Source organism: Chiroxiphia lanceolata, chromosome 21, assembly GCF_009829145.1.
Source record: "Chiroxiphia lanceolata isolate bChiLan1 chromosome 21, bChiLan1.pri, whole genome shotgun sequence".
Classification (NCBI taxonomy): Eukaryota; Metazoa; Chordata; class Aves; order Passeriformes; family Pipridae; genus Chiroxiphia; species Chiroxiphia lanceolata.
Genome location: NC_045657.1, coordinates 8,545,524 through 8,571,930, shown reverse-complemented (window position 1 = coordinate 8,571,930; position 26,407 = coordinate 8,545,524).

The window sequence follows — 26,407 nt, the reverse complement described above, 5'->3', positions numbered from 1 at the left end:
ACCATCCAGTCCAAGCCCTCTGCCCAGGCAGGGTCACCTGGAGCAGATGAAACAGGAACATGTGAAGGTGGGGTTTGAATATCTCCAGAGGGACACTCCACTGCCCTGGAACTCCCTGGGCAGCTGTTCCAGGGATCTGCCATGGAAAGAAGTTCTTCCTCATATTGAAGTGGAACTTGTTGTCTTTTAGTTTATGGCCATTGCTCCTCATCCTGTCACTGGGCAGCACTGAAAAGAGTCTGTGACCACCCTCTGACACCCCTTGGACATATTTTCCCTTCTCCAGACTGACCAGGCCCAGTTCCCACAGTCCCTCCTCACCAGAGAGATGCTCCAGACCCCTCATCCTCTTTGTGGCCTCTGCTGGACCCTCTCCAATAGCTCCTTGTCTTTCCTGTACTGAGGAGCCCAGAATATGTCCCTCAGCAGACCAGTCCTGGGTACATGCAGAGGAAAGACTGGAGTCTGACCCATCACCAGCTTCACATTCCCAGGAACCTCCAGGAAAAGGGGAAAAGCAGGCAGAAGAGCAGTGATTTGTGTTCAGCCCAGAGATGAGCAATTCTCAGCTCTAATCTCAGCCTAGAATCAGAATTTTGGCACAGGGTGAAGGGCACAGTTGGCTATGAGGCTTTTTAAAATAAACCTGACTTTGAGCTCCAGACACTTTCAACTGCTTCTGACTGTCACTGATGGTAATTGCAGCAGGGAAATATCAAGAAGTGCATGGATAACAACCCTCTGCAATTAAGATGTGGCAACTGTGAAGGGCCCAACAGCCCAGAAGGTGAAAAAGAGGTGTCAGTAGAGTAAAACCAATTAATTACCCTCTGAGTAAAATGGCTTTGGAAATCACAATCTGCAGCTATTATCAATAGTTATTGATATTTTTGTGCATCCTGAAAGACTGACCTGCAGGGCAGGGGTTGGGGATCCATTCAGGCCCAGTGGATGCTCATTCACCCTTCCAGGCTACAAAAATCAGAGCCCATTGCAGTTCCTGACAAGGCTTAGAAAAGAACTGTGCTTAGGGTACTGCTCCAGCCTTCTGATCTTATTTTCTGGAGGATCAGCAAACCTTGTCCAGCCTCACACAACAGGTATTTGCTCTCACATCTGTCCTCACACGAGTGCTGAGGCATCATTAGGAAAGACCTGGGCTACAGTATAAATCTATTGATTTAAATATACAGCTGCCCTCAGGGGTCAACCTGTAAATATATTACAGGTTATGCAATTTGGGCTTGTGTTAAAGCAGTTCTCTCAGAAAATTCACTTCTCCCAAAGACTCCTTGAGAAATTTTCCAGCTGCTCAGCCCCGAGCTCGTCAGCTCTCAGGCATGTTGTTCATCTGGAGTAAATGCTCCTGGCTCTCCAGTTTTTATTACCCAATTCTTTTGTGGCAGCCAACTGACTACAGGAAAAAGGACTACGGTCTGGATCCCAAAACTGGGATTTCAGAGATGCTCATCACTTAAAATTCTTCTTCTAGCTGGGAAATGCTGAAGGAGGAACAAAGAAAGGAGAAGGATAGTCTGGGTCTGTAAACACACAAATTTAGTGATGGATTTAAACTATGAAACAACTCAAAGAGAAAGAGACAATTTAAAAGCCTATTATTATCCATTATGTCTGTGTCACTCAGTGGATCAGTTCTCTAGCACACATATGCATGACAAAGCATCACGGGGTTTATTCACATAGAGGCATCTATTAAGATGTCATTAAAAACCAACATTTCATTCTACAATAGGAACTCGGTGCTTTTCTCACTGAGAAAAAGTGTAATTAGTGCTCTGCTAAGAGCCTGCTCAGGATTGCTTTAGAAAACAAAGCTAATATATCTGTAGTTTAGTCACTAATTCCATTGTCCTAGAAAGGAGCAGAAGTAGTAATTCACCAGTAGGACTATCTGGGGATTTGTTTAGATCAATTTGCTCTTAAAACACAAGTTGTGGAGCACAAAAATGTGCCACTTCCACTGAAGTACCACATTAAGTCTTCTAATAATGTTGTGACAGGGTTGTTTGTGTGTGCCCAGAAAAACAGACAAATAAACCCGTGAGTTGCAAGGAAAGAATTCAGAGCAGCTGAGCTGATTGAGGGGCAGACTAAGCACTCCCCAAAATCTGACATCAGACCTATGAATCTGCCCCTCCTTGGTCTCAGCTGCTTGCTGGTGCACTCCAGATATCTCACCTGTAGGGAGAACTTAGCTGTAGATCAACCAGGTTAACTCCTAATTGAAGTGATTCTCTGCAAATGAGCACAGTGGTCACAGAGCAAAATACATCCCACTTGGAGAAGTTTAACTCATTAAATGGTATATTCTCAGCATGTTTCTGCAGGAGTACATAGTGAGCTATGAAAAACTTGGGATTTGAAGTGCCATGACCTGCTGCAGTTGTAAAATCAAAACTCCAGGTGAAAAACAAACCTTCTCTAGTCACTCACCATCTCTACAGTCACATTTCCAGCTACCAGGCAGTCATCTGACTGGCACTACAATTGAAAGTGTTTATAATCCTAAGAAAACATCAGAGCAGCTCAGTTGGTGAAATAGAGAAACAGTCCAAGCTTTTGCTACAGAACACTTGTTGGATCTGTGGTGAAAAGGGGAACTAAGATCCAAAGCCGAAATTTAGTTTTGTTATCATAGGAAATTCTGAGTTAGAAGGGCCCCACAAGAACCATCCAGTCCAGCTCCTGGCCCTGCACAGACACCCCAACAATCCCACCCTGTCCCTCAGCATTGTCCAAACCCTCCTGGAGCTCTGGCAGCCTTGGTGCTGTGCCCACTGCCCTGGGGAGCCTGGTCAGTGCCAACCACCCTCTGGGGGAAGAACTTTTTCTGATACAGTTTAACTGACACCCTCACTCTGACATCCTGAAAGCTTCTCAGTACTTCTGTCACCATCACACCCAAAGCCTCTCACAGCTTTGGTTCCTGCAGGACTGGCCAACAGTCTGGAATAAGACATATGTGGATATAATTCCACGTGAAAGGCAGCACAAAGTGCATGGATGTGACAGGAAAGTCACAGCTGAGAAGGGCAGTCTTTAGTCATCCATGAAATCAAATTTAACATGTACTTCACCCAGGGGCTGCTGACCCAAGGTTTAAGTGCCACAGCCTTGGAGAAGATGAGCCACAGCACATCTGCCAAGCAGAGAGTTTGTATGGACACTTCACCCTCATATTTTGAAATTCTTCATGACCAAAACCATCCTCTGTTAGGAACTGGCAGTGCTTGACTCAAGGTGTCACTGTCACCAGCATGTCATGGAAGATTTGGGTTGCAGTCCCTGGGCAGGTAGGATAGATCATGATATGTTGGTGTCATCACACTCTGCTGGATGACAACCTGCCCAGGAGGACATTCCCTATCAGGGAGAAGAACACCTCTATTGGGGACAACAGGTGGGAATCCCCTTTAGTCACCAGTTGTGGATAATTATCTAGAGGAACCTTTTGTCTTGGTGAATCAGGACAAGAACTCAGAAGAAGACAATGAATAGAGAGAAGCAGCTGACTAGACAATGGTCAAACGATGCCATTCCACCAGTGACAAGCTGGTCAGAAAAATTAAAGCCACCAAAGTCATTGTTTTCAGAACTGACATTTATTTACATAATTCTATAGAAGTTCATTTCAGAAAGTCTCTGCTCTTACCCCTTAAAAATTGTTTCTACTCCTGTATATCCTCTCCCCCCCCCCTTGTGTTTGTTTTCCCTCCTGAGTCACACGTTTTCTTCTCTGCTAATAAAACAAACAAGAGAAGACAGAGCAGCTTGTGACTCTGCCAAGCTTTCCACCACTCAATTTCCATGCAAGTCCAAAATGAAACAGAATATTTTCAACACAGAAATCCTTGGAGAAGTGCCTTTCCAAGCCCAGGATCAGCAGCCTTTGCTGTGCCAAGCAAGGTAACAAGAGGCACAGGGTAGGAGCTCACTACCCATGTTATTGGCTCTGTGTCCAAAGAGAGGGATGAGACTTTTCCTTCCATATCCAGCAGGAAACTGAGCCAGACTGTGGGAGTGGAAAGAATCAGACCTTGGAGAAGCAACCAGCAGGGTTATGCCCAGGAAGGAAACAAAGGGGATGTATGAGCTCCTGTTCTGATGCTCTCCATGAGCAGCTACATGCCTCAGGACGGGCTGTGCTGTGCCCTTCTCCACACCAAGGATCCTGGAGACTCCAACTGGGAGGGAGGGAGAGGGAGGGCAGGATGACTTCTGAATAGAACTATTCACCAGATGCCACGGTGGGCATTCTTTTCAGCTTGGAACAGCAGCTGGGCTCTCCAAGCCCAACCACAGATGGAGGCCCTGCCAGGAGAGATGCTGAGAAAAGGGGAAAAAAAGCCTCTCCTGGTTGATTTGTATTTAATCAAAGTCAGCTCCTGCCAAGCCTCACACCATATAGGGCCTTCAGATGCCTCTGTTTTGAACAGCAGCCTTTGCTGTTGATAACTAGACCTGGATTATTTTTCCATGCAAAAAAAAAGAAAAAGAAAAAGAAAACAGAGCCCAAGGCCAACCAGAACCATTTGCAGGTTAATGCCAAGCTGTGAGAGTGGCTTTAATAGAATTAAAAATTCTATTTTTAATTCAAAATGTCAATCTGTTCTATGGTTTAAGAACTGAAGCCAAAAAAAATCCAGTGCACCACTGTCAAGTTGCCTGAAAGTTAAAGGATAATAAACCCACAAGTAGTTCTTAAAAGCCTGAGATGTTTATCAAGAACAGTTTGATCCCAAAGGATTTTCAATTTAGTTCAGGAATAAGCCATAAAATAATTGATTTGTACAACTCAAGCACTTCACAAGACATCAAAAACCAGAAAGCAGTTTTGCCTGAGCACCCAAGTCCTTCCCTTCAGGAGCAGCACTCCTGAAAGGCACCATCTTCCCCCAGTGGTCCCTGTTCTCTCCAGAATTCCTGCATTTCTCACCAGTCACATTCTTTTGGATGTTCCAGACCTGAGAGTTCAGCTGTTTGTGTCATTACAACAACTGTGCTACTCCAGACAGAAGCTCAGAGATGTTTCACCACAGCCTTTGGGGACTGTGAGGCACCTGCTGCCTTGGGTACCCTCAGCTACCACAAGAATGAAACCTATAAGTCATTCACCCAAAATAATGGATTAATCAGGCTATTTTGAGGGGATATACAAACAGTGCCAAGTGCCAAATGATGTTTCCTACATAAAATCCCCCTGCAGAGCTGGGAGTTACTGGCACAGCCAGGCAACACCTCAAAGTTGGGTAGCTGGTGAATCTCTTGCACTTCTTATCATCATTCCTGGTTTAGCAAACTCGGTATTTAACCAAAGCCTTACTTTAAATATTGCCTTATTATGCTAACAAAAACCTACTATTTAATAATTTCTGACATCCAGTGTATTTTTTGGATTTTCCAAGTTTTTATGCCAGATGCAGAACACGATACCTTTATCTCTACTTTGGTTCTTATAATTATTTTGCTGTTTGTATGACTTATTGGAAGAAGCCTAAAGTGTGATTAGCAGTTAACCAATTTAATATTTGCACTTTAGAATTTTTGAAGCATTCCATCACATCTAGACTAATTACATTTTTACATGAGGCTTTGCACTACCTTGAAATGTATAATTTTATAAGATGAAGAAATTGCCTGTCTTTCCTATAGTTATTTTAAAATGTAAAGGGCCCAATCCTGCAAGATGCTTCACTGCCACCACTTCAGCATGTTCAGCATCTTACAGGAGTGAGTGTGCCTTGCAGGACTGCATCAAATTAGTTATTGTATTTAACAATTACTTATCTTTTTCAGTTATTTCTCAGATTTCAGCTCAATGTAGCTCACCCAGGAAGATGTTGCCCTAAATTATACTTGGCAAAGTTCAGACTTCAAAATGCAGGTAAATTTTCCTCTGAAATATCTGATTAGCATAAATAATTGGAGCATAATCTAAGCAGTGTTACTCCTATTGCCTATTTACTGGGTTGCATTACAGCAAGTTTCACCTGAAGTGAGGCAACAAAAAGCATCCAAGCCCAATAGAACCACAGAATAGTTTGAAGGGTCTTTAAAAACCATCTAATGCCAATCCCCTGCCATGGGCAGGGACACCTTCCACTGGGCACCCCTCTAAATAATTGAGATATATCCTGTCTGCACACCACAGTGGTCCATGCAAGGTTGTCTCAAGTTTATTTTCTAAGAGCCATCCAGACTCTCATTTTGAGCATTCAGTACAGACTTTATAACATTCTGAATAATTTGGGAAAGTCTGGCCAGGTGTGGTCTACAGCAAGTTGAGCAACTTCAGAGAAACATGGTCCTTTGGTGCCAAGGTGTCCAACCTAATGAAGTTCTTTAAAAAGAGCTTGTAGAAGAATTGAGTTTGAGAGTTAATGTCAACATTGGAAGCAACAAACTGATGAACCTTTAGCAACCCCATGATTTCCATGCTGTTGCCACTTCACTTCTGACCATGATTCAACAGGAAACCCCAGACCCAGAGTTCCAGACAAGCCATTTCAATTGTAGCTCTGGTTTTGTATTGATGAGAAACTTCAGCTTGGAAAGCAGAAGCAGGAATCCCATGCCATTCCCTGCTGTATCCTAGGCCAACCCCTGGCTAGAATCCCATGCCATCCTCTCTACTGGATGCAGTCAGGGAGCCAGGGAGAGAGCATTTGAAGGAAACAGCAAAGAACTCCAGGACTGGAAAAGTTTCCATCCCTAGATGAGGGGATTTATAAGAATACAGGGTTCTGGGAAGGAAGTACCTTGTAAGAGAAAAAAAAAGCCTTAAAGGAAAGTCTCCAGGAGGTTTTCCCAGTGAGACACCAGGGTATAGGAAATTACTGCACAGGCAAGTGCTCCTACTCCAGAGGTTTGGCTGATGGAAATCAGCATCCAGCATGGAATCAAGAGGTCATTCTGCAGTTTGGAGCTGTTCTGTGCACTGAGCTCAGCCCCAGCCCCTGTGCCCCAGGGCAGGCAGCTTTAATTAGCACAGCCCAGATGTCCCCAGCCCTGCCATTAGCTGGGTCATGACCCAGGACACAAACAGCTCTAACAAAGTACTAATTCCACTTCAAAAGGCAAGGCCTTTAATGATTTATGCAAGCCTTGGGGGGGGGGGGGTGGGGGTAGAATTACCATCCAAATATTACTGGTCTTAAAAAGGAGGAAGTGAAGAAGGGAGGAGGAAGAAGTGTGGGTAAATCACAGCCAGGAGCACAGGCACAGACATGAGTTGTACCTGCTGGTTGAGGCATTGAAGCAACTGAGGAAATAATGCAGAACTGCTCTAAAACCTCATGGCAACTTCACAAGTGCAACACTGCAGTACTCAGGCAGATTGTAGCTTTTAAAAAACAAGAGTGGGCCTTTAGAACCATTTAAGACCAACATGATGCAGCTGAGAAAATGCCTTCACTGGGCCTTTAGCTCCCTGACTGAAAGGCAGAAGAGATTTGCAGGTGAAGTTCAGTTCAGAAAAGCCCAAGGCAGCACAGCTTCCCAAGGTTATTTAGCTTAGGCTCCATCCTACAACTCAAAGATCTTTTTTCTGTCACAGTCAGTCGAGCAGAACATTTCACTGGGAGGCAGGAGGATCAACAGCAGTTAAACATTGATGAGAAGAGTGTAGAAATATGAGGGAGAACACAGATCTCCTCTCTATCTGCTCTGCCACTGACCTGATATGTGAGATGAAGGCAAATTCTTATCTCAGAATCACAGAATCATTAAGGTTGGAAGGGTCCTCCACAACATCAGGTCCAACCTGTGACTGCTCCCCATCTTGTCCCCCAGCCCAGAGCACTGAGTGCCAAATCCTTGGACACCCCCAGGGGTGGGGACTCCACCACCTCCCTGGGCAGCCCCTTCCAGTGTCTGACCACCCTTTCCATGAGGAATTCCTCCTGATGTCCACCTGACCCTCCCCTGGCACAGCTTGAGGCATTCCTCTACTCCTGTCCCTTGTTCCTGGGAGCAGAGCCTGATCCCCCCCTCCTGTCAGGGAGTTGCAGAGCCAGAGGTTCCCCCTGAGCCTCCTCTTGTCCAGGCTGAGCCCCCCAGGATCCCTCAGCTGCTCCAGCCCCTCAATGTCTTTCCCAAAGTGAGGGACCCAGAGCTGGACTCAGCTCGAGGTGCCTCCCCAGTCCTATCTCAGTTTATTACTCCTATAAATATTTAAACCCTGTTAATGAAAGGAACCTCCTGGGTACAACACCAACCTGTCTTCATCCTCAGTGAGCCAGTCATTGAGGATGAAGGCAGGGCCACTCCTGCACCTCCAGCCAGGCAAACCAGCTCTGACCCCAAAGCCCACAACTCCAGCAGTGCAGCTCTAACCCTGAGACAGCAAACTCTGCCTCAGGCACAGAAGTCAGCAAGCCTGAAGGTACCAGGCAGCCAGAACAGGAAAAATGCCTCATGAAGGTGATGAAAACTAAGAACAACTGTTATCCTGGGAACAGCCAGACCACCACAGGCAGAGAGGAGGATTCCATAAGGGCAGTTATTGTCAAACAACACCCAGGTCTTACTGAATGTGTGATTTCACCATCAGTTGTCCTGGGGTGTTTGAGCAGTCTCCTGGGTAGATGCAGTTTTAGAGCCCAGCTGTCCATAAAAATGTTTGGGGTTTTTTTTTTCCCCAACACTGCTCAGGTCTGTTTGCCTTGTAAGGTAAGGAAAGCAGAAGAACACAGCTGTTAAATGGGACAGATTTACTGCCCTCAGAACTGTCTGTATGGAAACTCCAGAACAACAGGGGTAACAAGCACTGGGAAGGGGTTGGTGGTGAGGCTGATTTTACAGGGCTTTGGCACACAGGGCTAAAAAACCAAATTCTAACCATCTGTAGAAGGAATTTTATTACCAAGTCCTCTCCAAGAGAGTTCTGAGGTAGGCTGCTGGTAAATGCACCTCCTTTTCTTTGCTATTCACACCTTACTTTATTCTACCTGGCTTTGAAGAAAGCTTCCCTAACTTCCCAATACATGGCTGTCTGGCCTTGCCTTCCTTTTCATGGGAAGTCCCTGAGAACCACAATATCATGTCCACAACATGTTCAGTGATCTCTGCAAGGGCATTAACAGTCCATCCATACTGTTTCAAAGCTGCATCTCATATCTTCACTTTCTTACAACTGAACTTGAACCAAATTTGGCCCAAATCCACAGGGATTACCCACAATTCCATTCTGTTAATTCTTTACACAGTCCCTATAAAAACAGGACTTGCAGACTACACGTATTTAATGTGTGCAATTATTAAATGCTCTTACCAGTTTCATCAGCAGAAAACTGAGGCAAAGAATGAGAGAGAAACCCACAACACCATAGAAAATAATGCCTTGACTTCAAGACATTTAAGTCCCATGCAACAGTCACTCTTCTCCAAGTTCACAGGTTTCCACACTGAACCCTTTTAGGCTGCTCAGCTGCCTAAAATCAAAACAAGTGTTTATAGGAGACCCCCAAAATACTTCATAATCTGATTTTCTTGAGCAGTGCTGAACAATGTCCAAACTCCTGTCAATCAGGCACCACAGCTTTTCCTGCTGACACAGTCCTCACCATTCCAGAGCAGGATCCAGGGCAATCCACAGCCTGTTCCCAGTGGGGACACCACATCCACCACACCAGTGACAGACACTGCAGGATTGCCCAGGGTGGGCACTGCACCATTTTAAACCCTTGTATCCCATGACAAAGATTCTGTAGGGGCCAGAAACCACCCATTTTCTTTCAGGCCATTACACACTGAGCAATCTGATCAACACACCATGGCCTGAAATAGCTCATGGAGCTGGTTGAGTACAAAAAAAATAGTTGAGTAAAAAATAAAGTTCTGTAAAAAAAAAAACCAAAACAACCAAAAAAAAAAAACCTATATAAAAAACACATGCCTTTGTCAGACTCTCACTGCTTGCACTTCACATCTCCCAGGACTGCTTTTTATGAAGACAAAAGCAAATCTAATGTTGGCAAGAATCCCGCCCAGCTTGTATCTGTCCAAATCATCAGCTATGTTTCTGATTTAGCTGCAGTTTAGACAGCCAACTTCAACAGACTGAACAAGGCAGAGCTGTTTTAAAGATGCTCTGAAAGCAGGGGGAGAGAAAGACAAACCATTCAGAAGCAGGGGCAGTGTGGTCAGCCAAGGCTCCTGGGATCTCCATGGAAACAGAACGTGTTTGGTGTCTTCAGCACTCGCACAGCTTGGGAAGGTGGGGAAAAAAAAGAAACAGAGCTCTTCCTGTAAACCTAAGGGAATTTATTTTTATTGTATTTTGGAACAAAACCAGCATTTGTCTTTTTATTTGCCCTTGGAACTGTGCAAGACCTCTTTCATCAATAGTTTCTCTTTGTCTCCTTCAGCGTTGTCAAACTTTGTCTGTTCTCCTAAAACTCAGCTTATTTCTCCAAGAGCACACAAGGAGCTCACATGTCCCTCACAGCACATGAAAAAAGGTGCTATGGAAGTCTAAAATACTTGGAACAGGTAAGGAGACCCACCAGACAAACAAGGAGTGAGCACTGCAGGTGGATGCACTTGATTCACCAAAGCTCAGATCTCACTGTCTGTGAAAAGGTTTGAAGTTCATGTTATGATTAGAGATTAACCTAATTTGCTTTTAAAACAACACTGGAAAAAAGCTTGTTCTGAGCTTATTTTTCCTCTGGATGATATCAGTGTGTATAAAGCACAGTAATAGACTTACCCTGCTTGCAGGTTGTTGGTCTAACATGAGGGTTGGATGGGAAAAAGTGGCAGAGCATAGGGGGAGAGAGCATTTAGAACCATAAAATCCTAAAAAATCATTTAGTTCCAACAGCCTGGGTACTACAAAATTATTTCACAATTTGACTCCTCTTTTCCTCAGTGCTATAATTTTCTTTGCTTCCACCCAAGCATTCCCGGCCATTCCTGACCAAACTACTGAGCTGGGAATCCCTAAATCTCAGAGTATCACCACAGACCCCCCAAAATGGCAAGAGATGCCAGATGACAAACAGTGATGTCTCTTCAACTGCCCAGGCCCTGTAGAAGTTACTAATACATCACAAAATGATCAATATTAAATATCTGGGGTTTTTTTTCTGAAGTCATTGGGGCCTGGACATGACACAGACATTCCTAGATTTCATCTCATTGCTTTCTCTTCAGTATGATTTTACAGCACAGAAACAACCTAAAATGCACCAAAAACTGGATAAATTCGGGACCTGGAGAAGAATTTCAGCCATTCTAAAAAAAAAAAAAACACAAAACAAAAAAAACCCCAAAAAACCCCAAAACCAACCAAACAAAAAAAACCTCCAAAAAAACATAAACCCAAACAAACACAAAAAGCCTCCAAACAAACAAAACCCCCAAACACCAAACAAAAAACCCTTTTAACAAGGAGGATGTTCCTTTAAAAAAAAAAAATCTTTTAAAGCTGGTCTTAAATTTACTTGGTTTAGTAACAGGAGTAGAAAAAGGAGCAAGAGACCCAATTTCAACACAGAAAATACAGTTTTGAGCCCTGATTCCAAGGAAACACCACTATTTACTGGTAGGATAGACATTCCTTTACATTTTCATCTAGACTAACTCCTGACTATCAATCCTCTGCAGCAGCAGCTGTCCAACTGAAGCAACAGCCTCTGGGAGTTCTTATATCAAAGTTTACCAGCCAGTGTGGCCCAGAAATACTGGGAACAACACATTCAAGCATAAAATTTGTCCATATATAACTCTATTAAAAAAAAAAAAAGTCTGATCTTCACACTGTTCATTCCTATCCTTGGTTCCCAGTCCAAAAATCCACAAATCCACACTGCTTCAAACCAAAGGCTCATCTACAGAGGGAAAACAAAATCACCTTGGAAGTTTGACACTGGAAGATGTTCAGGATTCTTTTGCCACTATCCCATTTGAAAATTCCAGATTCAGAAAGGAAATTAATTGAAGGGGCTGGGCAGGAGGAAGGAAAGCCTGATAATAATTTTTTTCTGTACCCCAAGCAAGGTGGAAGCAGAGCAGGAAGGTTAAAGCTGCTCAAGGACTAATTGGGAGCAGCCCAGCACATCACAGAATAGACCAACGAGAGACAACAGCAAAACCCTGGGGCTTTCTGGCAGTTTAGTCTTTCAGACTATCTGGGTGTTGGCCCTTTGGCCAAGTCTTCACTGTCCTGGCACAAAGTTGCACAGGGTTTTCCAGGAAATGATTTGCTTTGTTTGAAAAAATCCTCAGTCAGCCCAAACAAAGTAACTGGAAGCAACGAGCCCTTGGTGGCGAAGTGATGAGTCAGGGCTGAATTTCAATATTCAAAAAAACATGGAGTTTGGTGATGGCTTGCTTGAATTTAACACCTGGGTGTGTTCAGAAGAGAAGCATTTCTTTTTCTGAGGGAAGTGGTTTGCAAGAGGTGACTGATCAGGTGCTGCTGGGAGCTGAGGACAGGGTATCCATGAGTCAGGTCAAGGAGCAGAGGCAGGAGGGTCACACAAAAGGAACCTCTCTGGGCAAGGACGAGTAAGAGTTTGGTAAAATCTCTACTACACTCACAAGTGGGCTCATGAGCACTAAAAATAAGGAAAAAGGCAAGTCCTTATAGTATTTCTCACCAATACTCTCTGAAATTCCAGCTGTTTTCCCCGCAGGAATTCCCCAGATGTGATGCTCTTTGCTATGCGTCATCCAGCTGCACAACCTGGTTTTCCCCTCCACAGCTAATTGAAATATTGCATCTCACACTGGTGCAGGATTAGTTGTGGCTTCTGTTCTGCAAACAGGCCGTTTAAAAGGGAAATAATCATTGTAAACATTTTGATTTCCATAGAACTATTGTTCATCTCACTCCTGCAGCTTCCCAGAATCCAGTAAAAATGTAGCTTTGCACACAGGTTCACCCCTCCTTGGGGGTTATTACCAAAAATTACACACTTTAGTCTTCTTTCTTGAGGTTTTCTATGTAAAACTGAACTAAGATTAAGCAGCTTGTTTTTCCCTTTAATTGGTGTTTACTTTCTGTGGTTCACACACACCAATACTTTTTTCAACCCCTCCAAGTATCTGACAAGAGGAGTCATGTGTCTCATATTTATACTGAGGCACATCCACGTCACTCATTTTCAGTTCTTTGGTAAAGAAAAATGAAATAAAAGGTCCACTGACTAAACAAACCTGTCCAGTAGCATAAATACTTGGCCTCAAGGGCTTCAAAATGTTTGACTGTGGAATAAAAGGCAGTTGGTTTTGCCTTGCACAGAGAAACAAGAGTTGTGGTTTTTTAGACCTGGTGCTGTTTCTTCCACAGCCTAAAGATGCTCCACTTGCTCAGAGGATGTTCCCTGTTGTTTCCCTGCCCAGTATCACCACCCACAGCTGGCAAGCACAGAAATGCACATTTTAATAGTGCCTATGCAGGACCTTTGACCTCCAGGATCAGTTTTTCTGAATTACTTCATTACAGGAATAAGTTACTCTTCCCTATGGCAAATAAATCAGATTTCATTAATATGTGAGTAACACACAAGTTAAACAACTGGTCCAAGATTTAAGGGCAGTAAATCTTGGACCAGGAAATCTGGGAGATGATGCAGCAACACTTTGCACAGCATCAAATATTCCAAAGAGATGCCACAGCCAGGGAAGAGCAGGATAATGCCTATAAGTAGCACACTTCTCATAGTGCAAATGCCATAAGCAGGAACAAATTATACTCTTCTCTCCCCTCTCAAAATCAACTTATCATCAAGAAAATATCTAAGGCTTAAAAGAATCACAGAATTACTAAGTTTGAAGGGAAAGCCTCACTCATTTTAGTGAATCTCTTCTCCCTGATCATACAGGACTGATCAGGAGCCACATCTGCCTTTCTCAAAGCCAGATTTACTGAGGGCTGTCAGAAATTACTTCACATATTTACTGCATGTAATTTAGTCTGTGCATGTGACAGCCAAGCCTTTGGAGCTGTATCTGTTGGTTTTGAGTAGGTATTTTATGGGTGCAAATTCATTTTGCTCTAGGACATGCACAGGTTCAGTTTTTATTAAGGATGGATCTAGAAAGTTGAACCAGCCTGGAGCATTTGGGCCATGCCACTGGCAAATAAATGATAAAACAGAGCCACAGCACCAATCCTGCCTCTTCAGACTGCACAGAATCCACTCAGCCAGTCTGCTCATCACCAGTTCAGGAGAGCTGATCATTGTTTTCCTTGGCATTGAAGTTGCCCAGCTTATTGCTTATTTTTGCTACAGACTTCAAAGGCAGATTGTTCTAGAACTCTACAGTTTTCAAATCAGAGAAGGAAAAAAACAACCAGTATTTTTTTATCTTCAGCTTGAAACAATTCACTCCCCTTTACCCTGTTTTCAGCTCAAATATTTGCTTCAACACTTGCTGCCAAGTATTTCCTGGAGTGTCAGGACCTGCAATTAAACCCATGGCTTGCATTAAGCACCTCTGGATGGATCTCACCAAAACCACATCCCTGTGCCTCTGCTGGTCAAGGCTCTCCATGCTGATAATCAGGATATATGATGGAATTTGGGATGTGAAAATTTTGGAGCAGTTTTTTCATCAAGTAACAAATCCAGGTGAAAGTTCCCAACTGGATAACTGGGGAACACAGGCAAGAAATGTAATCCAAGTAGCCAAGCTACAGATTGTTACCTGGGTATGGGCTGCACCTTGTTCCTCCTGGTTGGTGTTTTCCTCCAACCCAGCTGGACCTGTGCAGTCCATACCATGGACAGAGGATTCCAACTGAGAGTTACAGATCAAACTCTTAATTCTTCATCAATTAGGTAATAACTGCTCACATTGAGGCTTCCATGCAAAATACTTCATGACTATGAAGTAGAGAGCAAGTCTTGATCCAGGTGAGAAGGTAGAGAGGCTGCCTGCCATGAATAGATACATCAGAACAGAGCTCCTTAATGCTTAAAACTCACATTTGGAGCTTGGGTTTGGACCCACACCTGGTTTTTCGTGTAATAGTTTACACCAGTAAGCATTCCTAAAATCAGCTTCCATGGAAATACACTCCTTTGCCATGATTAACCACTTGGATTATGTGAGGGGTAGATCCCAAGCTGATTACTGGCTTGGCTCCCTTCAACCCATCAAACATTTGCAATTGCAAGCACCTCCTAGGGAGCAGCTCCAGGTGGGAACAAGAGCAATGCCACCCTCTGCCCCAGGTCTGGCAGTGCCCACCTGAGTTATTCCAGTTGTCCTCAGCTTCAGATGCTGCTGCTGAAGTATTTCTGCAGTGAGAGATGGTCTCACACCTAAAAAAAAATGAGCTGTGAAGGATCCAGGGGTGGTTTTTCAGCAAGAGTGAGAGACACAGGAACTCTTTAATCCGTCTGTAAGTTGTTATAATATAGTTACAGGTGTCCTGCTCTCATTTGCCTGAGTCTCTGGTGGCCGAGTCCTCTGAAATTAAAGGATTGGGACACATGCTGAGAATGTCACCAATTCCAGCCAATCCCATTTACACAAGGCCATCAACATCCCTGTTTAAACTCAGGAGGGAGAATCACAGACCTCCAGACATCCTTTCATGCTGTTGCAGCAATTCCCACTTTCCCCTCAGCAAGAGGATGGGATGAATTATTTGCTCCAGCAAAGGAACTCCAATCCCTTACACCGTGTGCTCTGGGGTCAGAGCACTGGGATGTTTCAGCAGTCCCACAAAGAGTTCCTGAAAGCTCTACAGCAGCTAATGGATCTGCCAGACACAGATTCTTAAAAATATCATCAAGCTGCTTAATGGAAACTCCAGCCTTTCTCTCCCTGCTGTTTCAAACATATATTTTAAGTATCATTTCACTCGTGTTAAGCTTAAAAACACTGTCCCTTCACTCACTCTTGATTCAGTGCCAGATCTCCAGTGCTACTGCTGAGGCAATAAATTAAGCATTGATCAAGTTATGTTATGTTACTTCCTAAGGAAACATGGCTGTGAAAAACCAATAACAAAATATAGAGTCTGGAGCCTCAATCAGGGTTATGCCTCCCCTTGGTCTGGAACTATATATATATAAAACATTGCTTGGGGCATTATTGCACTGACTGGAGGAAAAACTTGTTATTATGGCCAACTACAGTGATTTGGGTTAAATACCTGCTGTGAGTTTTCACCCTAAAAAAAAAAATAAAATCAAAGCAGTTCTCTGGTTGCATTCTCCATCCATTGCAGGTTGGGACTAAAACACAGACACCAAAACCCTATTTTTGTGGTGTTCACCTGAACACCACAGCTGGTTGCACAGCTGGTGCAACAGAATGCAGAAGAACTAAAACAAGTGGAAAAGCCCCAGAACCCACCAGTGAGCTGATACTGGCACAGCCTGCTGCAGTAGATATATCACCAGCACACCCCAAGAAGCCAATTTATTGATACTTTTGGTCCAACATGAAACTTGAACCCAGACTCCAAACTCTCAGGTGTTCTCAAGGTCATTCATTCATTTAGAATTTGCTACTTCAGATTTCACTCTAAATCCTCAAAGAACAGCCTTTCTCTGAGTTTCCCCTTCCCCCTCAGTTTTCCTTACTCTTGGGCTGAAACCAAGAATTGTCACCTGCAATAGAAGCCCAAAACACAGCTCTTAAAGCCTTGATATGGACTCCAAACAATCTTGAAGTTGATAATTAATTCACTGCCACTCACTAGGTCAGGTTTGCTCAGGGCTCTCTCCAACCTGGCCTTGGACACTTCCAGGGATGGGGCAGCCACAGCTTCTCTGGGCAACCTGTGCCAGGGCCTCCCCACCCTCTGAATAAACTTCTTCCTGATATCTAATTTAATTCTGCCCTTTTTCAGTTTAAAACCATTCCCCCTTGTCCTGTCACTGTCTCCCATATAAAAAGTCCCTCTCCCTCCTTTTATAAGCCCCCTTAAGGTACTGGAAGGCCACAATGTCTGGGGTAAACAAGACCTTCACTCAAGGACAGTTTATCCATCTCAAGGAGGGGGAAAAAAACCATCATCTGAATAGATAAAACAGAGGGAGATTCAAAAATGAAACACAACTTGCCACCTCCAGGAACTCTGTCTTGTGATTACCGTCCATGTGAAAACCCTGCCAGGTCAGATACATGGAAAAAACAAGTCTTTCAACACTCACTAATCCAGAGTTTATAGTTTCAAACCTTTTTTTTCCACTAACCACCTTTGATTCCCTGCCCTGGGTGGGGCCCAGGGAGTCCTTCCTGCTGAGCAGCCCTTGCTCTTGGCATTGGTGCTGGAGTTGAACTGGGAGCAGTGGAAGCAGCAGCCGTGGGCACATCTGCACATCAGTGCAAGCATCAAAACAGATGAAAATCCCTCCTCCATGCCAGTAAAATTCAGGAATACTAAAACAAGGCATGGGATAGATCAGCTTCATCTTTGCTCTATAATCATCTTTGAAAAAGCAAAGACAACACCTGTGAATGTTGTTGACTTAAAAACTGAGTCAAGGGGGACCCAGGGGACTGTGACATTCTACAAGTGTTGTCTGTGTCCACAGAACTGCATCACAGCTGTGAGGTATGAGGTGAGATGAACACTCAGCTAAAATGACTTTCACAGAACCAACCAGGTTGGAAAAGACCTCTGAGATTGAATCCAACCTGTGACCCAACCCCACCTTGTCACCCAGACCATGGCACTGATGCCACATCCAGGCTCTGCTCAAACACCTCCAGGGACGGGCACTCCACCCCCTCCCTGGGCAGCCCATTCCAAGGGCTGATCCCTCTCTCTGCAAACAACTTCTGCCCCATGGCCAACCTAAACCTGCCCTGGGGCAGCTCAAGGCTGGGCCCTCTTGTCCTGCTGCTGGTTCTGGCAGCAGAGCCCGACCCCCCCCGGCTCCCCCCTCCTGTCAGGGAGTTGTAGAGAGTGAGAAGGTCTCCCCTGAGCCTCCTCCTGTCCAGGCTGAGCCCCCCCAGCTCCCTCAGCCTCTCCTCCCAGCACTTGTGCTCCAGACCCTTCCCCAGCCTCATTGCCCTTCTCTGGCCCTGCTCCAGCCCCTCCATGTCCTTCCTGAGCTGAGGGGCCACAACTGGGCACAGCACTCCAGGGGTGGCTTCACAGGGGCAGAATCCCCTCCCTGCTCCTGCTGCCACACTGTTCCTGAACCAGGCCAGGATCCATTGGCCCTCTTGGCCACCTGGGCACCCCTGGCTCATGTTCAGCTGCTGTCAGTCAGTCCCCTCAGGTCCCTTCTGTCCCCCCACTCTGTCCCAACCCATGGGGTTGCAGGGGGTTGTTGTGGCCACAGTGCAGGACCCAGCACTTGATCTGGTTGAACCTCATCCCTTTGGATTCAGCCCATGGATCCAGCCTGTCCAGGTCCCTCTGCAGAGCCCTCCTGCCTTCCAGCAGATCAACACCCCCCCCCCCAACTTGGTGTCACCTGCACATTTTCCAGTGGTGGACTCAATCCCCTCATCCAGCTCACTTTAATACCATGGAAACACAAGCACATCAAAGCAAAGCAAAAAATCAACCTTTAACAGGGAAATGTGAGTTCCCATCAATCCTGTGCTCACCAGGAGCACATGGCAAGGGGGGAGAGCAGCCCTCCCTCAGCACACAGCCTGTCACTCATCTCAAGCTCTATTTACCCACTGCACAATCTCTCCAAATATCCTCAACTTCCACTGAAACCCAGGCAACCTTTTTGAGCATGGGAGGGAGAGCACAAACCTTGGTGAATAATAAGACGTGACCTTCTGGTGAGGGAACCTTCAATCATGAAACAAAACATGAGCACTACACTTCAGAACAAAAATCTGTGATGCCAGGAAGGTCACTTACACAGTTTTAAACCTTGTATGACAACAAAACACTTGAGTTTTCTAATATTTGCCCAAGATGTTACTGGTTTCTGAATTATAAATCATTATAGCCCAGAAACAAACAGAAAATGAGCATCCCAAAGCACAGTTTAGCAGGTCACAAGATACATCAACTAGAACAGGACCATATAGGTCAGAACAAATTACAAAAGCAGGATTTCTAACAGTACTCAAGAGGTCCAGAGTAACACAGGAATCCTTGCAGAACACAGGAGGGCTGGGAAATAGAACATTTTGAGGAGTTCTCTTCCCACTTGGAAATACATTGAACTTGTTGATTGCAGCACTGGCAGAAAAACCAAACAAAAGACACACCAAAAAAAAAAATAAATCTATGAAGACCCAAAAAAACCCCCTCAAAACCACACAAACAAAAAACCCCCACAAAATCAAACAAACAAAAACAAACAACAAAAGCAAAAAGAAACCCAAACAACAACAAAAAACCCAAACAAACAAACAAAAACCCCAAATCTAAACATATAAAACAAGAACATCCCCACCAAGCTTGCCAGCAGAGACCACTGGAAAATATGGCAATTCAGTTGCACCAGACCTTTTTACTGCAAAAATGGAATTTATTCAAACCTGGCAATAAAATTGATTAACATTAGTTTTCTTTCTACTCAAAAATAAGCTATGGAAATCAGAGCACCTCCAGTCCACATTTGTAGTTTCTGTATATAAAAGATGCAGATCCTACCTATCTGAAAGTTACAAAACAATTTGAGATTCAGAGTTAGGGGAACTTGTATTGATTCTGGAACAACAGTCAGGATTTGAAAATCCTCCCTAACTGTGCCGTGGAATAATCCCAAACCAACCTCATCAATCATGCAGCTGGAAAACATAAATAACCTGCAAATAATGGTCTCAGCTACTGCACTTATCCTTCATATTGCAGCAGGTCACCCTGGGTGAGGGGATCTGTTCTGGGAGAGATGAGGGTGAGCTCCTCCTGAGGGCTGACAAATGTCCCCTCAGCCAAAGAGCTCATCCTGAGGGAGCTGGGGGCAGCTCAGGGAATCAGCCTCAGACATTCCTGCCCAGGGATGGGGAGGAGGAGGATGGGGGAGGATCTTCACAAGCAGGAGTTCTCAAATCAACACTCGTGGGCACCATCCACAGCCTGGCCAGTTCAGCAAAACCAGTGTCCCACTGATGGTTTGGTATTTCTTGCTCACTCTTCGACCACCTTGCAGGGAACACAGTGCTGAGGAGTTAATTCAAGTTGTCAATGATTGTTAGATCAACACAGAACAAAACACGGGAATGAAGAAACATCTCTGAGCAAAGTTTCTGGAACATATCAAACTGCACAGGCTTTCCAGAGCAGACTTGAAATAAATACTAACTGGAAAGAGTATTTTATGTGCTGCAATATACTGTTTTCCAGAGATATTTAAAGGATATTGATGCCCAACGTATCAGAAAATCATTTCATATCCCCGTGTTGTGGGGAAAGGAGACAGAGCAGAGGAGAGAAAAAAAATGAAGAGGTGTCAGGCTATCAAACTGGGGACACAGAGAATAGGTATTACTCATTTTTTTTTTTTTCTGGAATAAACCTTAAAAGAGTCTCTGAACTGGAGCTGAGAAGTTTCTTCAGCTTCTCTGGGCAGGCAGCTGATGGAAGCTCCTCTCACACGAACAAGGATATTCTTTTAAGTCCAGTGACTGATCATCACCCTGCTGCTTCCTGCAACTTCGGCTTTTACTTTTAGTGGGAAGCAGCTTGTTCTAAGTATGACCAGAAAGAACAGAGAGGATTTGCTGCCAGCATCTGCCTTCCAGTTGCCACTCAATAAATAAAAGAGCCTCAAACCAGATCTTCAGCTGTAAGACCAGTTTTCCTTGCCTCGTGTTCATACCCCAACCTTCCTGCCTGGGATGATTCCCCAGCAACACACACAGGAGAGGTGATAGCAAACCAACCCTCAGCCTTTTTCCACATGTGGCTGAACCCTCCTGCATCCAGCCAGCCTTGAGTGTCCTGGAGCATCCTTCCAAGGACAGCATGGCCAGGCACTGTCCTTGGATGAGCACGAGAAACCACAACCTGAAAAACAATTGTTTCCACCTTCTCGTGTTTATAAAACAGAAATTCAGCCACACAGTTTTTTGCTGTGCCAAACTGCCACCAGCTTAATGAAAGAAAGCAAGTAAATATCATTAAAGCTTCACCAGGCTGCATTAGCAATAAAGGCTCTAAAAGAACACACTGTGCTCCTCCTGGAAGGCTATAAAATACCACACACTCCCTTTGTAATACAAGTCAGGGGTTTCCAAGGCACACAAGTGAGTTCTGCACATCATTTCATATAAGATGCCACAGCCAGGCCAGCTTCTATCACATCTGTATCATATTCTGCTTAACAAATTCATTTTAATGAATATATCCAAGTTGTGGTTTCTGCCACTGCTGCCAGGTTAAAATACCTTTGCTCTTGCTGTGACCCTCCCACCACACCACACTGCAAGAACAGTTTATGTTCAAACTAATTAAACCCATCCACTCACTGCAACAAAACAATTGAATTAAAAAAAAAGTCTTTTGCGTGTTTACCAGCTCTAATTGTTCAAATCTATCAAAGTAAGTAAAAGCAGAAATACCAAAACAGCATTTTCAAATTTAAACAGAGTAACCTGAAGAGTAATGATAGTAAAGAAAAAACAAACTTGTAAAAGCTGGGCACTGTGCAAATATCAGGAGTAGAAACTACAGAGTCAACAAGTCTAGAGGTAGGAAATGCCAGAATTTAAGAGAGTTTTTGGAAGCTTTGTAAGAAGCAGGCATTGCTTGCTACAAGCAGCGGTATGAGAATAAAGAACAGCTTCATAAACATGGGGTTTTATCTCCTTTGAACTCCGACAGGGCAATTAAAGCTCATCAGGAGCTCGTTTAAAACCAAAACAAACAAAAATCCCAGACAACCAAACAGAGACAAGGCCTTTTCCTCTGCTAAGGTCACTTTGTGACAACAGTGAAGTAGCTCTGCAGACAATAGGGTAGACAGGTGGCTGTTCTCTAAAGTTTTAGATGAAAACACTGATTTCTAGGAATATAAACAAAGACCGAGACATTTTAGGCCTTCTTATATACAACTGGTTCTATTACCCCCCTTAGCATCTTGATTTCTGTTTTATTAAAAAGTAGGCATTCTAAAACATCCTCTGCTTTCCAGGGAGCAATATCCAAACTTCATATACCAAGCACATGTTATATATAAAAATAAATATATATATAAAATATATATATTATGTATATAGAAAAATTAGAGACAAGTCACTGGACCCAAAAGCTCAGAGTGAAGGAAGAAAAATATTACCTTGGCCCCATGTTTGTTATAACCAATTTTATCTACTTTACCAGAGACTAAAACTTGCTTTTGTTGTACAGAATTTTAAGCAGATGTGAGCTAGGATAGTGCAGCCACAAGGAACAATAACAATTGTAGATAAGGAAGATGATGCTCTGGTGGGACTGGTGCTCAGTTCTTCTGAGGGAAGTGGATGGGGGTGGAAATTAAAACAATACACACAAAGGGGTCCTCGAGAGCTCTGGTGTGGGATCTAGAAAAAGGAGATGGGAGAGCTCTTGATATTTTAGGAGGGAATTCTATGATAAATATCAAACATATTTCATAAATATCAATCAATCAGATTGAGCAGGAATCCAAGATGCCCTCAGTGTCATTCCCTCACTCATGCCAGCCCAGTTTCTGTAAGGATGGTGGCAAACACCTCTCCAAAACCAAAAGACAAGGGATAAGGACATCCTGCTTGGAGAAAGACACAGTTTTGAGCAAGTTCTCCAAGCACACATATGGAACATGATCATATCCTCCTGCAATAATAAGGCCACAAGAGCAATTTCCTCCTAAAGAAGGTGACTGACTCCAGGACAAGCTCTGCACTGCAGATCCCAACAGAAACTGAAGATGAGGAGCCTCTCTTGCAAAATTAGGAAATCCTGTTACCATTAAAAACCCTCTGCCAGGTGGATGGAGGGCTCCTGCTCCCCACACTGGTGTCTCACACCCTCTCCTGAGGTACTTCCCACACTGCAGGGAAATCAGGCTTTTAACGCTCAGGGAACAATTCTTCTCTATTCAGGTTGGGGACCTTTCCCTCCACACCTCATCCCCAGGCTGTCAAACACCCAGAGAGGGAGCAGGTCATCCCAGCTGCAGAAATGAAGTGGCTTCTGCAACAAGAACTCTGAGGGTGCAGGTTTGAAGCCACGTTCTCAGCTGTTCAACACTCACAGAGGTTGGGACTCGAGGTCAAAACCAGGGTGGTACCAAAAGAAGTGTTCTCTGATTTGTGCTGCCCAAACCAAACTAGGTCTAACTGCAATTCCCTCTTTTTGTTGGGGGTTTTTCAGTGGTGTTTGTACTGTTTTAAATGCTCCCAGTTTTCATTTGTTCTTGCCTGGATACAAGGTGCAGGGTGAGATAAAAAGGAACATCCAAGGCCAGAGATCTCTTTTTAAGACAGATTGGCCATTGCCAATCTGTTACTGTTCAATGCCCAAGGTGATGGAACAACTTCTATTTTAGTTAAATGTATTTACATGACTCCACTCCTCCAGGAACATTAATTTTACTCTTTCCAGTCTGAGTAACTGTAATAATGCAGGAGAACATTGAACTTCAGTGCATTTACAGCACAGATGCTGCAGTCTGTCACCTTGATACATCCTGTCATTTAACACTCTCGATGCTTCCAGGCAGAACATTTTGCATCCACTTTATTTCTAGTGCTGTAAAGTTCCATGAGGATCCTGCCCTCCCCTGCAACGTTCCCATTAATATTTTTAATGCTTAACACTCCCAGTAGCCCCTCACAGCAGTGAGCATCACTCTGAGCTGAAAACAAACATCACTCAGAGCTAAATAGTCATCACAACGTGAATGTGAAAGACTGATTGGTAACTGGTGAGACACTGAAGGTTTAGGTCTGATAGAAACACCAGAAAGGAGATATTTATGCTTTGAGGAAAAGCACATCCTCAGGTTGTTTCCCCACTGAGACCAGAGCAGAGAACCCCCCTGGTTCTCGTAGATAAATAGACCAGAAAAACAAAGCCAGGCAGGGAGTTCTTGATTTCCTCTCTGCAGTTCAGTGTTAACTACACACCATGGTACATAAACCACCCCAGGAGTCACCTGGGCCAGGGCTTGGGACACCAAGGCTTCAAAAACAAAAAACCAGAGCTGCTTTATGTTCATCTGCCTGGAAGATCATACCCAGCAAGGGGCAGAAAGAACCATGTGGCTCACAGATGCTTCCCCTGCAGACTACGGAAGAGTTTTGCCTGCAACACTTGAGGGTTTATCCCACTGATTTCCAGTGAAAGTTGATGATCTAAATGCAGTAAAGTGACTTTTGGAAGTAACTGCTCAGCTCTGCTATTGGGCTAAGTCAAGTTAAACTAAACTCCGAGAATAAGCATTTTAACTTATTTAATGCACTTAAATGATCTCCTACATAGAATGGTTTTATCCAACACAGAACCATAAAAACATGGGATGTAAATTTGCAAGTATCCACTCTGCTGCTGCTCTAGCTGGGAATGTTTCCAACAGCACAATGTTTTCTTGGAAAGGAATAATTGAAGAGGTGAGCTTAGGTGATAATTTCTGACAACAAGCACAGGGATGCCAACCTGAACATATTTGATGATAGACTGCCCAAAGAACACAGACAGTCTGCTGTGCCTTCTGCCACCCCTTCAGAACACTCCCAAAGGTGAAATGTAATTAAATACTTAGAAAAGGAGTTTAGACAAAATCCCAGGGAAGTGCTCACAGCCCCAAAAACGCTGCAGCTGAAAACTAATCAGCAATTCTACTTTGAAACCCATTGCAAATTCATGCTGGATTAATTCTTTGTATTTAATGTCAGGAGATGGGTGGTAAAACAGACTATGGAAAGATAATTTTTTGAGATAAAGTTCACTGATAGTTTTATTTATTAGTCATACTGTTATAGCTTTAGAAAACAAGATAGTCCTGAGCCACATTCAGATGCACTGGTGCACTGTTGTATTTAATTTTGCAACCACCACCAATAACACTGGAACCACTCAGCTGGTGAAATATGATTTAGCACAACCAGCTCTGGCAAAACTAATTAAGAAAAATTAAGAATAACTATCATTCCAGTTTAATTATAAATAATACCCTGATACACCTGAAAAAATATCAGAATGAGAATTTATCAGTGTTAAAATTCTAGGAGGTTTTACAGCTACTAATGATCTCAACTCACTTTATCCAAGACAATCAAACATAGGCAGTATCAGGCAGAGAAAGGAAAAATAATGAGAAGCAAAATATCTACTTTATATTCCAAAAGTAGGAGGATCTCAAGGAGTCCCAACAAACAAAGGAGAGGAGGACACTTGCTTTGGAGAAAATACAATACAAAACCTTACACCAATAATTATCACCTAGACATAACTGACCAATCCAATCCTATCCATTAAGAGAAAAACACTTCTCCCTAAGCCAACTTTCAGTAAATGCTGCTCAAACATTTGCAAGAAATCTAGATATAGCCTTGCCTTCCTTTAAGAGGATTCTCAGATCACTGAAGGTAAGAAAAGGACAGAAATCCTTAATTTATAGCACTAGCTGGAAAAACTTTTGAACAACTCTGGCAGATCAGTAATAAATTAGTGTTATCTGGCTGCATATTCCCACCTACTGTCTCATGTAATGTGGAAAGAATGAAAAAGGAATAGAGGCAGAAAGGAGTAGCACATAAAAACAGCTTCCTCAAGTCCCCAGGGAGAAGAGAGAAAATGCCTTTAGTGTTGTTTTGCATGAGCTGCAGCCACATTAAATGTGCCATCACATCACCACGGTGGGCACTGGAAAGCTTCTATAGCTTCAAACTCTCACCTGAGACAAGAAGTCACTAAATCCACCTCCAGAGCCAACATTCCCCCTGCTTTGTCAGGGAGCAGCCAAGGTCACTTAGTCAAGTCAGGAGCAAAAGGAAAAGGGGCCAGAGACAGATCTGGAAACGAGGAGACAGCACAAAGTGCTTCCAGGACACAGAGCCAAAGGCAAGGCTATAGAAAAAACATAGATATGGACATCAAAGCCCTGCCAGAAGACAACCAACCAACTGACCTACCTCTGTGGGTCTGTGGGCACCAAGGAGGCAGGACCAGGGAAGGGCTGAGAACTCAAGACACAGCTCTAGAAGAGGGGAAGTTCCAGGCTCCAGCTTAAATAGGTGCCTGGCCCCAGGCAGGGTGTTTGTAGGGTCCCAGGTGAGGCTGGTCAGGGTGATTAAGACCCCATGGATGGCTCAGAGCCCTGGCCCCGGGCAGGGTGTTTGTAGGGTCCCAGGTGAGGCTGGTCAAGGTGATCACTCAGAGCCCTGGCCCCAGGTAGGGTGTTTGTAGGGTCCCAGGTGAGGCTGATCAGGGTGATTAAGATCTTGTGGATCACTCAGAGCCCTTGGCACACCTGGGGCTGGATCCTGCTCAGTCTTTGTCCTCCCAAGTAGTCCCCAAAACCCCCCA